Source organism: Ostrinia furnacalis, unplaced genomic scaffold (genome assembly GCF_004193835.3).
Source record: "Ostrinia furnacalis isolate ACB-3 unplaced genomic scaffold, ASM419383v2 OfSCF7086, whole genome shotgun sequence".
Lineage (NCBI taxonomy): Eukaryota > Metazoa > Arthropoda > Insecta > Lepidoptera > Crambidae > Ostrinia > Ostrinia furnacalis.
The window spans coordinates 317,007-332,491 of record NW_021137325.1 but is presented as its reverse complement, the minus strand read 5'-3'; the positions used below and the strand labels follow the sequence as shown (position 1 = coordinate 332,491).

Below are 15,485 nucleotides of genomic sequence, written 5' to 3'. Positions count from 1 at the left end.
AGGTGATAAATCTTTCATTAAAATTATAGGTAGGTACGGACGACGGCACGTCAACGTAACCACTGTGGGTTCTTGTGCAGTTGTAATAGGGGCGAGTTTGCAACAAAAATGGGTAACCTGATGTGCTGTCGTGTGTACATCTAGATACTGTCTAGATGACTCACTTCCATTGACTTATGAAATGATACTCGCAGAACACCTCACCCTCGCTTTTATGTTCCAATTCAGCCAGAAAATTTTCTTCTCGGAAAACCGTGCGGAAAATGGAAAAAGCGGAAGAATCGCATATTGCCCCAAGAAAATAGCACTGGTTTTCGACTAAGAAAGCATCGCCTGAATCTCTCTCTGCTTAAGCTTTTCTAATAATCTGTCCTAGATCGAATCCTATTCGATATCTTAACGAGTGTTTTTATCATTATGTAAAGCACAACCTAACGAGTAATAATACTTATTAACAGAAAAAGTTGTGATACTAGAAAAAGGCAATTTCTTAGCTTATTTTGTCGTACAAATACTTAGATAAGCTAAGAAAATGTTTTTTTTTCTAGAAAACTGAGTATTACAACTTTTTCTCTTAACTTTTAAGTAAGTAGGTATCATTTACTCGTTAGGTTAGGTTATTTTGTCCGACAATTCTGAACGGATCCAATTACCTTTATAAACTTTATTAATCTCTTAATAGCATACTGATAAAAAAGTACAGAACTCTATAATCCCAAGATAGGATTCACTTTGCAATGAAATATGTGTATAATATCAGTTTATTCACAGTGAGGACGTTTGTCAATATTACTCAACCTACGCCTTTTACGCGCAATATAACTATAAACTAAGTACATATTCGTAGGTACATAGTGGTTTACTCAATAAAATCGTGAGAGTTCACCTACCTAGTTCATATTCTATTAAGCCCCATGTTGAGTGGCCAGCTTATTTTTTGTTACGTTACGTTAAATAAATCAAAATCAGAAATATTTATTCAATTTTGACCATTATTATGGCACTTATGAATGAACGTCAAACATTGTGAAAAAAGGTAGCCGTTAATATTCAACACTTTAGGCACCTTATTGAACCTTACAATACTTGCCTACGTGTTTGTGGGCAATGTGGGGTTGATGGAGTGTTAGCACTAAAGTTAATGGACCCTACTGGATAATGGTCGATATTGCTTGAAAATAATACCCAATATTTATGATATTTGACCGATCCAATGAAATCTCCATTGAGCCGTGGATAAATTACACAGTGGCTTTAATGACCCTATATTGCTGGTCAAGTTACTAGAAAACCCTTTAGATAAATCCCGCTAAGGGTTACTTTTTAAGCTTTAACAGAGATTTCGCTACACTTATTTTATTAGATTTAAAGATTGAATCCAATGGTTAAGGTTAGTAATTACCGCAAGGCATACATGTAAAACCGCTTTTTAGAAACCTATATTTGGAGAAAATAAACGACTTTTACACTCTTAAAAAACCTGATTAGATCTGCGTGACTTGAAGCTCTTGAATAAATTAGATGTTTTTATTGCTACCAAGAGGAAATTACGTTAGCCCTTGAAATTGAGGTAAATATATACAGGGTGGAAACGTTAAGTGATCTCACTCAATTATTTTTAAACTATACAAGATATTTAAAAACTGGTTACTAATCCTAAAAGTGCTTCATGAGCTCTTTCAAACGGTACCAATAATAGGTTACAGAATAAACTGGATCTATCTGAAAATTGAATGTTTCCAGCTTCCATACTAAATGTATGCCAGACCCACAATATTAGAAGTGTAATTTTTTTTTATTGAATAATAAACTCTTAAAATAAACTCGTAAGTTGTATTCTTATTTAAAATTATTAATGGAAAATTATTAATATTGGTTTTAGGCTTTACTTGCTATAATATTGTCAAGAGATGAGTGTCATGTGACTGTGGTAGTACTAAATGTATGGAAGAAGGAAACATTGAATTTTTGGATAGATCCAGTTTATTCCGTAACCTATGATTGATACCATTGGATAGAGCTAGTGAAGCACTTTTAGAATCAGTAATCTGTTTTACGATATCATGTGTAGTTTTTAAAATAATGTGATTTTACCAAATGTATGGAAGCTGGAAACATTGAATTTTCAGATAGATCCATTTTATTACGTAACCTATTATTAATACCGTCTGATAGAGCTCATGAAGTACTTTCAGGATCAGTAACTAGTTTTTTGTTATCTTGTATAGTTTAGAAATAATCGAGTGAGATCACTTATCGTTTCCACCCTGTATACTAAGTAGTTAGCACGACACATGAATTATTTTAACAGGATCATCGTTGTTTTCTGAAAATGTTCCAAAAGGGTTTTCGTCTCTTTTCGCTACTTATTTTTTAAGATTAATACCTCATACCAAATAACCACCGATAGCTTTTCTTTGTGTTCAATACATAATATTTCTTTTGAGTCCGAAGTTAGTCCCATGGAGATAATTGCTTCTCGAGCATTCGAATAATCCTTCAAAGGGAATTCAACTCACCAAATAGGGCCCAATAGGGCTCTGTATATTATAAACACAGCAATTTCGTTCAATCTATCACTTAAAGATATAATCACCGAGGCGAGGAGCTACAAATCAACCGAGGGTAAAATAATCTCACATAAAATTATCGCTGCTTTGCGTGAAGGGTGCTCCAAGCACAACTTTATTTAAAGATTATGATCTCGATAAAAAAGTATGAGAGTAAGAAAGTATTAGAAAATTATTTTACTAAAACATATCCTACAAAACTAACCTAGAACCTTGAATTAATATGCCCCAGTCTATAAAATGGAAATTACTTACCCTTATCTATTGTGCTAGATTTATTAATTAGAAGGTACCTACGAGGTAATGTTAAATTATATTTGAATCACGCACACGGCTAAGCCTAAATTTTATTAGTTAATATTTTGCCTAAGGGCAATTACCTATTTATTGTAGAGTTAAAACCTTATTATCACTTTGGTATTACACATAGCTGGGCATTAACTCGTTAATCCGTTAATCGTTAATTAACGAAGTTAACATTTCTATTAACGGATTAACTTTTAAGTTAACTTTAAAAAATGTTAACGGACTCGTTAACTTCCGTTAAATTATCCTAAGTCCGTTAATCGTTAATCCAGTACCTACTATTTATCAAAAAGATACAGCAGGCACGCTGAAAAACACTAGAAAAACGCGTTCTCACAGGTACGTTCAGGCTTCCAGAACTTTCAGAACCCAAAATAACAGTTTTTGTAACCAGAACGAAACGATATAAAAAATGCTATTTTTTTATTTATTTACAAGCTTTATATTGACTTCACTTGTTAGTTAGTATGAGTGGGACAAATCTTGCAACTGAATTTAAGACTAGTTCTCAACCGATTGAGCTGAAATTTGGTATACTTATGTAAGTACGATGAAAATGCAATGTTATGGTACCATTAAGCTGATCTGATGATGGGGTCAGGAGGTGGCCATAGGAACTCCTAAATGAAACGGCGGCATCGCATCGAATTTGGGTTCGTTGGATTAGTCTTTTCGAGCACTTGTTGTTACTAAAACGAAAAAAATAATTGTATGCAAGGTTCAAATAATTTCGAAAGCTTGTAGCGCAAACATAAAAGAGGGATAAATTCCGTGTGCGATACAAGCTTTCGAAATTATTTGAACCTTAACAACAATTACTTTTTTCGTTTTAAACATGTGTTAACGGATTAACGATTAACGTTAACTTGCGTTAAATCTTGTTAAATGTAACGTTTTAACGTTTAACGAAGTTAATTTTTTAATTAACGGTTTAACGATTAACGAAGTTAACTATTTGATTAACGGTGCCCAGCTATGGTATTACATTATAATAAGAGTTGGGTTTCGAGATGTTTATTTATGAATATTTACATTACTTTGTCAGATAGAAACGTACTTATGCTATATGAGAAAATAAATTAAATTTAAAAAAGTTATATCGAAAAACAAATAAACAATCGCAAAAACAAACCCGGAAAAACTCTTCTCATTTATAACGTGACTCTCAGTTATGTTCCGTGCTGTGTGTACGAACTTTCAGCATGCAAATTATTGTTATTGTGTTGTTATTTCTCGTAACTTATTTGATCTTCAGATACATAAATGTCTTAAACCTTATGTAGTCAATTCTAATTTATGTTTACCTTTTTTGTAATTCCTGTTGAAATAGTCTTGAGATTCAGCGATGTCTATCATGTCGATGAAGCTATCATCACTTGATAGTGATTTATTCTGAACCTAAAATACACAAATGAACATCAATATAATTATAATAAAAACATACTTAATCTACACATATCAATTAAATATTTTAAGGAAAATTATAGTATCTAGTTCTAATTAAAGTAGTTTCAATCATTCTATAATCTACAAGGATAGCATAGCACTTTCACCTACTTAGGTACCTATAGGTACTGGTACTTAGAATAGTTGACTGAAATCTGAGGTTCATCTGAAATCAGTAGGTAGCACTTCAGAAGATACATTGCTATTGCAAAATAGCATCTATTACAGATGCCACAGAGTTTAGTTTGATTTACCCAGCAAGTAATTTGAAACTAAATTAAAATGATTACCCTAATCCAAATGCTTACATTCGCTTAAACTTGCGATATTAACAAGGATAAACATTATCACACGTTCATAGATACTTATTGAGCTTCTGTAGCTGTAGAAGATACCTAGTAACCTTTACTTATGTAAGTAGGACAACATTTTATTCCGTTCAATTAAAAATTAAAAATATACTTACCTACAGGTAGGTTTTGTCACGCAAGTTCAGGAAAAAATAGTTATTTTGGAAAAAGCTACAAATCTGACTCACAAGGACATACCTAATATGCGTCTAAAAGTTTTGAAAATATTTTATTTGAATTTGAACGTATTTCGCACCCATTAGCTTAGATTGCTAGTATAGATACGAGTAAGACTGACAAACTTATTTATATCCACATACGGAAAGCCGCGAGGAGAAGCTAGTCTAAACAAGCAAGTAGGTATAAATTATTGCCAAATTTTGATTGATCTAAAGTACCTATCCATAACAATGAATCATTCTCACAATGATTCATTGTCAAAATCAATTACAGCGACTCCATTCTTATTCTGTAAACCCAAAATATCCAGCCTTGACTTTGTCTATAACCGTTTAGTAATAGGTTAATTCTAAATTTTGCATGAATGCACAATACCTCAATAGAATCCATTACAATATGGTTCCCATTTGATGAATGGGAACTAGGTCACTTCTACAAAACCTATAGTTTCCGCGCTGCTGTAGCAAGCAATTGGTAAAGCAAGACATATTTCAATTTGGCTAGTGGCCAGACTTTTTTGTTGCCGGTGCATTGTGACTGTATGCAATCACTCCAAATTACACAATGCATTTTTATCGTCAGTATCCGGTTCATCAATATGAAAATAGGCCTATTCGATTAACTCCCCAAACCCCATTCCAATCTAAATTGGATTGCACAGCGCTTAATAAGACCGAAAACGATACGGAAAAACGTATCAACGTGACTATTTGAATATTAATAGTAGATAATATGTTTTCAGTTTCAGCTCACACAGACAAATTGGGATCAAACTAAATTGCAATAAACTAAGAAACACAATAGGTATCTAGTAGATCTCGAACAATCCGTACAAAAACTTCAACAGCAATCATGTGAGTAAGGTATGGGGATAAATTCTCAAAACAGAAACCATTTTCAGCAATCCCATAGATTTTTCAGTTTGCAAAAGATTTAATACACATCACTAGTATAGACTAGGGGCATAGATTAGTTTGGTGTCAATAATTGGCTTCGTGCATGAAAGCCATACTTTGCCTGTAACATGTAATAATAAACTATTGACACAAGTGTAACAATTGCATTTCAATATTTCATTGCATTGCTGCAGGTTCTAACGAAATTAAAACGAATAAATAATTTAACATTAATTTATACTTACTTGAATAGCGTGAATTGCTTCTATAATCATAAAATTTAAAATGATTAAAGGACATAACCGCTTCATATTCCTCAGTCCTGAATACTAGGGCTCCATGAGAACAGCACATCTGCAACAAAAGTATATATTTCTACATAATCTTTATCAGAAAACTCTTACAAAACACTAATTTGCAAAATCCTCCTCCATAAATCAAATTAGAAATTTCCAATGTCAGACGTTGTCTTTTTAGTGCATATCTCATTATCGCTTGCAGAATAACCAACTCTAATAAAACTAAGAAAGTTTTTAACGCTCGCCAAAAGTTGACAGCTTTGTTGGTTGTTGGCAAGGCTCGAGTATCGAGTACCACTTTAACACAATTTCTGCGGATTTAAGTTAAGATTTAAAGGTCCACAATTTATTTGAAACGGAAAATACGTTTTACTTTAAATGTAACTGGATTTAAAAGGTTCAGGCGATATTAAATTTTCATGGAAAGCGCTCAAAAATGTATTTACGAAAAATCTAACTATTCTTGAGCACTTTAAATATAATCCAACGCAAAGAATCCTTTACTGAACGAAATAAATTCGTTTATTTTTTTCCTTTTGCAAAAAAGAAAATTTATTCAGTATCGGCCTTACGAGTAACTGCCTCACTCTAGCGTCTACTCTCAGAACTATTCTTCAAATAGAAACAGTTTTATACCTTTAATTAATCTTTCACACGTTGCAATTTATATAAAGCAGCACAATATCTTATACCTCCAATAAATAAGCAAGTCGTTATACAATCTCCCATTTATCACGGAGACACTGTTATTAGATGCCCCATAAGGAATGCCTGCGCTGGCGACGTTAGAAATATGCAATTAACTAACATGAAAACCGCTTCACTAGACAAATCCTTCTACGTACACGTACGTTCTAAAGTGAGGTGTCATTGTTCTACGGTTGCTTGAACTCGTATGGTCAAACAGGTCAAGACAGCTCGTCTTCTATGGCAGACCTATTGTATGACCAAAGTCATATTTAGTTAATTACAACACTTTCAGTTTTACGACCCGTCAGATGAATAATTTCATTCAAAAGGCTAAATGATAGGCGTGAAATCATAGAGATGATATCATTCCAGGCCATCAAGACAGTAAAAAAATCTGCGACTTTTAATTCCTTTTTAACTAATTTAATTCCAGCTCGTTCATGTAGTTTAAGTTTTTCCTAAAATCGTTTCAAAACGTTGGTTGATTAATAAATATGTTAATTCTGCAAAATAGAGCTACAGTTATCTTTCTTGGTATATTTTATATAACTGTTTTTCTTTTCTTTTCTGCATACAGTTTATTTACTTAACAACAATAGGCACAGGATTTCTTGAACCACCTACTAACAAACCATAACATCAATAAACTAAGAAAGTAATGTGATGCTACGCACCTTTCAATCTACTCTTAAACAATAAAACACGCTTTGTTTGATCGAAACCATATGAAAATTCTCGTTAATGTTTATACAGCCGAATGTTCAGACAAAAGTTCGCGTGCTCAATAACAATACATCAGACGTGTGTATGTTTCATGTAAATAAATCTGATTTCGTCGATAAATTTTAAATCGTTTTATAGTTCATGTGTGAGAAGTAGGTACGAGTAGGTTACTGCTGAATAAATCTACATGGAAATGTGTCATCGATACATAATGGCTGAATATAGAAAGTTCATGACTGATGTTGGCTTAATACTCCTACGTACTAAAAATTTAAATTTCAAGCAAATATTGAGGGTTTTGTCCAGGAGGAAAATCTATAACTGAAATTAAATCCAGTGTAGCGCTATTAATAAAGTAAGTATTAATTTAAAATATTCTTCCACGAAAACTTTAACTGGTTGTTTTTGAAAATGAATAAAGATTTTATATTTTATTAGTTTGTAGGTCGGATTATGGTACAGAAGCTCTTTCTTAAGATGCTCTAGGTATGTATGTACAAATTACCATTCTTAGATAAATTATTCATATTGTGTATTAGCTTTCAGTGAGGCTATGTCCCGCAGGATTTACGTAATGTAAAATACATTATTACACGTTAAATAAGCGTTATCAAAGCTGGTAAATGAGGCGTCACCTGCATGACACGTTTATCCGCTGCGAGGAACATCCGACAATTTAATGGCGTGAAAACCGAATATCTGATTCCTGGCAGAATTATTGGTATATTATTTTGAATATTGGGAGTCTTTTTCTGTAGGTCTTTTTAGCCAAAAAGTTCGCAACACTTTTTGGCCACTTGGGTGTCACGAACTATTTGACGCTGACTATACACTTATACAGCCATAATAATATGCATTTAATCAACCTTTTACAAGCTACAGTCTCTAAAATAGCATTCAACTACTTATCTTACTTAATTTATTGTAATTTTCTTTTTTTATTCTTGTTGCTTAGAAATCAACAAGTCAATGGAGTGAAAAAGTGACGTCATTTTCCATTACTGTACAAAATATGGGGGCATTGTGTATTGACAGGTCATATTTTATGTCGTGCCTGTCTGTAGATTTTGTTGAATTTGTCAACAGCCTAATTTTATGTTCACATACCATCTATGAAGCGACTATCCAAAAACTAAAATACAGTAATATCTTTGATAATCCTTAACATTCACAAGTTATTTAATATTCAACAAATGGTGTATAGTCATGATGAAATTATAAGTGTTTTTCTCCATTATCAATGAAAATAACTGACAAAATTTGATTTCTAACGGCCATTTTAACGGTGGGTAATCACTGCACGTAAATCTGTATATTTTTAGTTATTGCCCACCATCATTTCAGTTATTGCCATATGTTAATGTATAGTTATTGCCCAGGGCAATTATTATTAGAGTGTTGCCACCATGCAGTAGCAGTGTTTAAGTTGCCCATTGCTAGACTTGTTTTGCAATTTACAGTCATAAATATTGAAATGGCTTTTAATGTTTCATTTTCAGTATGCCATAGACTCCAAAAGTTCAATATAGCATAGAAAATTTGCAAAAAGCGATCCAAGCTGTACAAGATGTATCCAACAATTTATCTACAAGATAAATTGCTGAAAAATATGGTTTGGCTTGAAAAAATTGATAAAAATTCCAAATGCAAATACAAAAAATGAAAATCCTACGTTAAATCTACTAGTGAAAATGTTAATTGTAAGGAAATAGATACAACTTTAGGGAAGAATAACCAACAGCTAATTGAACATTCTGAGCAACCACTTGAACTGATATCAAAGAAGATAAAAAAATAAATACATATAAAATTTACAAATAAAATTCAAATTTTTTCGTCATCTATGTATTGAAGTAGATGATTCTGTCTCTACCGATTCTGACTCATCAACATCAGCTCAAGAAATATTTGATAATATGTTAATAAGGCCAAACGCAATTTATTTTGAAATTTTGAAGACTGTACTACTAGAATTTAAGTTTAATGTTTTGTTTTGTTGATTTAAAGCCTATTTTGTGATTTTAAAATTGATTATTTTGTTTTAAGATACTGGGCAATTACTGTGCTTTGATGTGGGCAATTAGTGCAAGTAATGGGCAATGACTGTACTTTTTGGAGGATTTTAAATTTATTTCAATATTTTCTAAGTTACGTAAGTTTTAACTAAAAACTGTTAATATTCTGTTTAACAGTTTATTGAGTTATAAGAAAAAAGTCATAAATAGTCGATAATTAAAATACTTTCTTTAATTTTTCATCTCAATGTGTTTGAAATCTTTAAGTGGGCAATAGCTATACGGTTTACCCTATGTATGATGTACATTACTATAAAAACTACCAACGAAAGTTGTTTTGAACGAGATCTAGTAGTTTTTTTTTAATACCTCGTAAATCGTAAACCGCTTATTACCGTGTAATCTTTCATACAAATAACTTAAATTAAAAAAAATAATAATTTCATAAATCAATGGTACGGAACCCTTTGTGCGTGAGTCCGACACGCACTTGGCCGATTTTTTTAGTTTGTAGGTCGGATTATGGTACAGAAGCTCTTTTTTAAGATGCTCTAGGTATGTATGTACAAATTACCATTCTTAGATAAATTATTCATATTGTGTATTAGCTTTCAGTGAGGCTATGTCCCGCAGGATTTGCGTAATGTAAAATACATTATTACACGTTAAATAAGCGTTATCAAAGCTGGTAAATGAGGCGTCACCTGCATGACACGTTTATCCGCGGCGAGGAACATCCGACAATTTAATGGCGTGAAAACCGAATATCTGATTCCTGGCAGAATTATTGGTATATTATTTTGAATATTGGGAGTCTTTTTCTGTAGGTCTTTTTAGCCAAAAAGTTCGTAACACTTTTTGGCTACTTGGGTGTCACGAACTATTTGACGCTGACTGTACAACCATAATAATATGGATTTAATCAACCTTTTACAAGCGGTAGTCTCTAAAATAGCGTTCAACTACTTACTCGTATCTTATCTNTCTTACTTAATTTATTGTAATTTTCTTTTTTTATTCTTGTTGCTTAGAAATCAACAAGTCAATGGAGTGAAAAAGTGACGTCATTTTCCATTACTGTACAAAATATGGGGGAATTGTGTATTGACAGGTCATATTTTATGTCGTGCCTGTCTGTAGATTTTGTTGAATTTGTCAACAGCCTAATTTTATGTTCACATACCATCTATGAAGCGACTATCCAAAAACTAAAATACAGTAATATCTTTGATAATCCTTAACATTCAATTTAAAAATGCAACTAACTCCCTAATCAGCTCCCTCATATCTACCTGAAATATAAATAAACCTCGTGCAATTTCATGAATCTGGGAAACGATATAAAGTAATTGAGACTCTACCGGGAAAACTCATCAATATTTTTTAACTGTTTCCGTCTCCCTCAACAACAAGATGTGTAAAAGAGATGAACGAAGCCAATCGTTTAGAAGTAGTAACTGAAGTAGGACCCCGAGACGGTAACGAATACTTATGACGGTCAACTACGTATTCAATCACGATCTATGGGTGGGATGTCGGGTGCGGTGCGGAACGATGGTCTATTTTATATAGATAGTCGTAAATCACGGACTCTTCAGTCGTGTCGGTGGCAGAGAACTAGTGCCCTACAGGCATAGTGGCCCGAGTTCGTCCAAAATGATATGACCGTTCAACCGTATCGGACTTACGCATCGCTACCCGAGGCCCTATCGTGGATTCTAATGTTTGTACGCTGCGATATTTGTTGATGCAAGAGACGTACTAAGGACGCTGGCAATAAGACCTTTTCAGCTATTGGATTGGGTTTACCAACGAAAGATTTTCTAGTAGTAGAATTATTTTATCTTACCCCAGATCCTTCTAATATGTACCTATATGCAAATTTGAAAAAAGGCTGGCAATATAAAAACTTTCAATCACATCTACCAAACATCGTGACGTAGCTATTTCTATCCAAAAAATAATATTCAAATGTATTCTTTCTCCATCAATTTTATTATTAAGCGTGTCAAGAAGTCTCAAAGAAACCGCTGGTACCGTAGTAGTAATGAAAGCACGCTTGATTACGCATTGAACCTAATAATAACCCTGAGGACATTTCTAATTAACGATAAATGTATCTTCGTATAGGCCTTAATTTGGCCTGTCATTGACTCTTGCATATATTACCCATAAATTAATTGGATGACTACGATAGGACCTACTATAACTGGCCAAAATTAATTTATGCCCCATAAAATTTGTAGCCATCATTTAGACCACTTTTACCAAATTATAATTAAAGTTTCTTATGAGTGTAATAGGCAGGCGACAATAGGTTACATTGGCATGGATTAAAGGTATAAAAGGACTGAAACAAACAAAGGCCAGATCGTCTGGGTTCTTTTTAATCTAAGCCTTTACGATTTGACTTCTTACACAAATTAACACGGGAGACCTAACTCAGCCGTTCTTGTCTAACTAATATTTTAGTTGGATAAGCACTGAAAAGAAATCAATTGACATTGTATCGTGACCTACAAATATACAAAAAAATAAATAAATTGCCGATAATATCTTTTCACTCACAATTTCAGTCGTCATGGCTCACTCAGTATTGTAGCTGAATCGATTTATATTTTCATATTGATATAACCAAGATATTATTGTGTTTATCCGTTATTCATAGTTTCCAATATTCATTCATTCAAATGTCTCCTCGTATTACACGGATAGCCTGGTACCTGCGTGTACCTACGTTACCCCGTCATTCGTAACATTGGTAGAATCGAATTGAATATTAATAAACCAAGGAAGCTGAAAGCCGAATTCGACCACTTCACCCGTAGAATGTTTACTTTACTCAATCGATTCCATCGATATATCGATCAAACATGTTATCCATTATGATTCAAACAACGCGCAAAAAGGGTCAGTGCGACTTTCGTTGCCAGATAATTAATTTTGCGACTGACCCCAAGCGAACCCGCTGCGATAGCGAAATTAATCAAGGCCCTGACATTTTGCTATGCTGTTACAGCTTTCCTCACTTATGAACATCCATTCCAAAATTCTTACTGAGATAATATTGGAACTGAATCTAGTTAAATATTAAAATTCATTAAAATTACAAGTCTTAGGTAACTTTATAATTATGCTGAATAGACACCAAAGGTCCATCAAAAGTGCTTATTAATGCCATAAACTTTAAAAGATGACTTAGATGAGTTTACTATCAATTAATAGTTTTAAAAGCTTTCAGTCTTTTAAGTTTCCAGTATTAACACAGATATTTTGACTCTCTAAAGTACATTTTCACAGTTCGTCCTAGCTCTTTGATGCTACAACTCCTGTATCAGCAAGGGTCCCTTTATAGTAGTGATTAATACTTTATTACGACGGGTCCCGTACGTAATGGTGTCCACACGAGGCTGTGCATTAGCCTGGACAGGCTATAGTATGTAAATATGTGGCGAAGCCTCGTTTACGGGAGATTTGCGAGTTTGCGACATTGCGACAAACTCGTAGTAGAGGCATTACTTTAATGAAGGCTTATTTAGCATCGGTAATAAGTGATTTCGCGACTGTTAACTATTGCATCGAATTCTCTGCATTTGGCGACATTCGAACCAAAAATAATAGTTATCATCTCAAATTATTTTTATTTTTAGGTTAAAGACATTCATATTTCTCACAAAGAATTTAAAATTCACGTAATGAGAAATGTATATTAAATTAATTAAGTAACAACACAAAAGTTTGAGCAACTACAAACAAAAAGAACGTTTACTTTATACAAAGAATCTCTTACATCATAAAAACGAGACCACACGAGATTAGCCCGGAGCCGTAGTATGTAAATATGTGGCATTTTCTCATTTCTTTGCAGAATTGAATCAGATCCGCCGGCGTTAGGTACAGCTCTTATGCGCAGCTGAAACCTAAAGACCTTATTACACGGTTCAGGTCATATGGTTGATGGAGAAATCCAACTTATTCAAATCAAGCAGAAAGTTTTTGTCGTTAAATTTACCTATCATATTTTACAATTATTGGTAGCACTTTTAAAAACTTTCACTAAAAATTATACTAAGACTAGGTAGCTTTCCGCCCGCGGCTTCGCCCGCGTGGAATTTTGTCTGTCACAGAAAAACATTATCGCGCGTATCAGTGTTTCAAAAACCGGGATAAAAACTATCGTAGGTATGTCCTTTCCCGGGACTCAAACTATCTCTATGCCAAAATTCATCAAAATCGGTTCAGTGGTTTAGGCGTGAAAGTGAGACAGACAGACAGAGTTACTTTCTCATTTATAACATTAGTATAGATTGTTTATTAAATCAAATGAAACTAATTTAATAAAAAATGATTTTGCAATAATACTTAATTTAAAACAAACCATAATTTCCGTCTCTATTAAGTATATTTTGGTAGAGAAGCAGTGACAATATAATTTATCCACAAACACAATATTCCACACGCTTCTCTGTAATGTTTATGTTGCGGGTGTTGCCGAGATCTCATTTATTTTAATTAACGAGATAAGGGGTCGGCTCAAAAAGCGTATCTTTTTGTTAGTTTTAACCTAAATAACTTGAGATATGCCTAATTTAGAGCTGGCGTCCATCTGGGGCAAATCAGAAGTATTATGTTGGAAATAACAGAATATTTCTTACACTACTTGTGAAAATAAAGTCAGACAATTTTGAGAGCACTTTTTAAATTTCATTACAATTGTAAAATTATTCATGGCTTAAAATAAACACCTGAATTGACATAAACTGAAACGGTTTACTTACAAAAAAGGGAAAGTGGGTAGTGAGTACACTCCTTTTAAGGTAAATTTTAATGATAGCACGTCAAATTTTNCACTTCAAATACCGCCTCTCATCATAAACCTTCAGTCAAGAGATTAAAATTTAAAAAAGTAATGTTATTGAAAACGAAGATTAAATTAATTGCGAACTATTTTGGACCCCCTGAGTAAGTCAAGTGTAAATAAAAGTGCACCTTCCAGTGTTAGCTTTAGAAAAGAAAATGTCTTACCTCAAAAAAACAATTGAACCAAAACACCGTCCATTCACGATTAGTCCGTAACTCCAACGTAGAGGCACACGTCTGCCGCAGCCGCGTCGAGTAGTCTGCGTGCGCGCAGCCCAAGCCTACGAGAACATACACCGTTCCGCTCGTACGGTGAGATCATTGACATGACGAACATCGATACCATAATATAGTTAATCGTAATTAATTATGTTTAGATCGCTACTTATCAGATCGCGGCATTCGCGGCCAATGGCAATGCTAAATTGTACTAGTATTTACCGTTCCAAAATCATTTATATTTTTTTATCTTAATGAAGTCTAATTAAGTAATTTATTACAAAAACTGTCTGTTGAAAGGAAACCGTTCGGTTGCTTTTAATTAAGATGTTTTTGCATGTTTGATAATTTAGTTAGCGTACGGTCGTGAATGTAAATAAACCATTAATTGTTTTACCAATAAGTAAGCATGTAAATAATTCTGTAGCGTAACTAAATTAAAGATTTTGTGAACACAACTGTCTGAACATCACAAATATTGATGTGTGTTACATAAGTACAAATATTTGTCCATTTCTAAGGTTTAGAATAGGATTGTGAAATTATATTAAATCCAAGTAGGTTATGTTTACAATTTATTCAAATCAAGAACATTCTATTAGATACCTTTGTACAGGACAAGCGAGAAAGTCTCTTTGTAGTCAAAGGCAAAGAAAACGGTTCTAAATCAGATTCAAAAACCATTATCCAACCTCTATTGTGACCTTAACAAAGCCCACAAGAACAATGCCATGAAAATATTGTTATTTTTGATGACCTTTTAAACTTCAGAGATAATAAGTAATCTCTAAACACAAGGACCCACTTACTCATATTCGTTCAAACGGTTATAATGTGCTACAATTTTCCAAACAGTTGACGGTTGACTCTATAAATAAAAAGGAAAACCCTACTGCTCGTATAATATAAATCGTTTTCTCTTCAACATTAA

The 15,485-nt window shown here is 33.2% G+C and overlaps 1 long non-coding RNA gene across 1 annotated transcript; it reads right to left on the bottom strand.

The window, feature by feature from the left end:
• Positions 1–4,186: 4,186 nt before the first annotated feature.
• LOC114363372 (uncharacterized) lies at positions 4,187–14,560 on the bottom strand. The gene is made up of 3 exons (XR_003656773.1): positions 14,501–14,560; positions 5,994–6,102; positions 4,187–4,274 (listed from the first exon to the last, which is right to left on the bottom strand). It is a non-coding gene; the product is annotated as an uncharacterized LOC114363372 (long non-coding RNA).
• Positions 14,561–15,485: the final 925 nt, after the last annotated feature.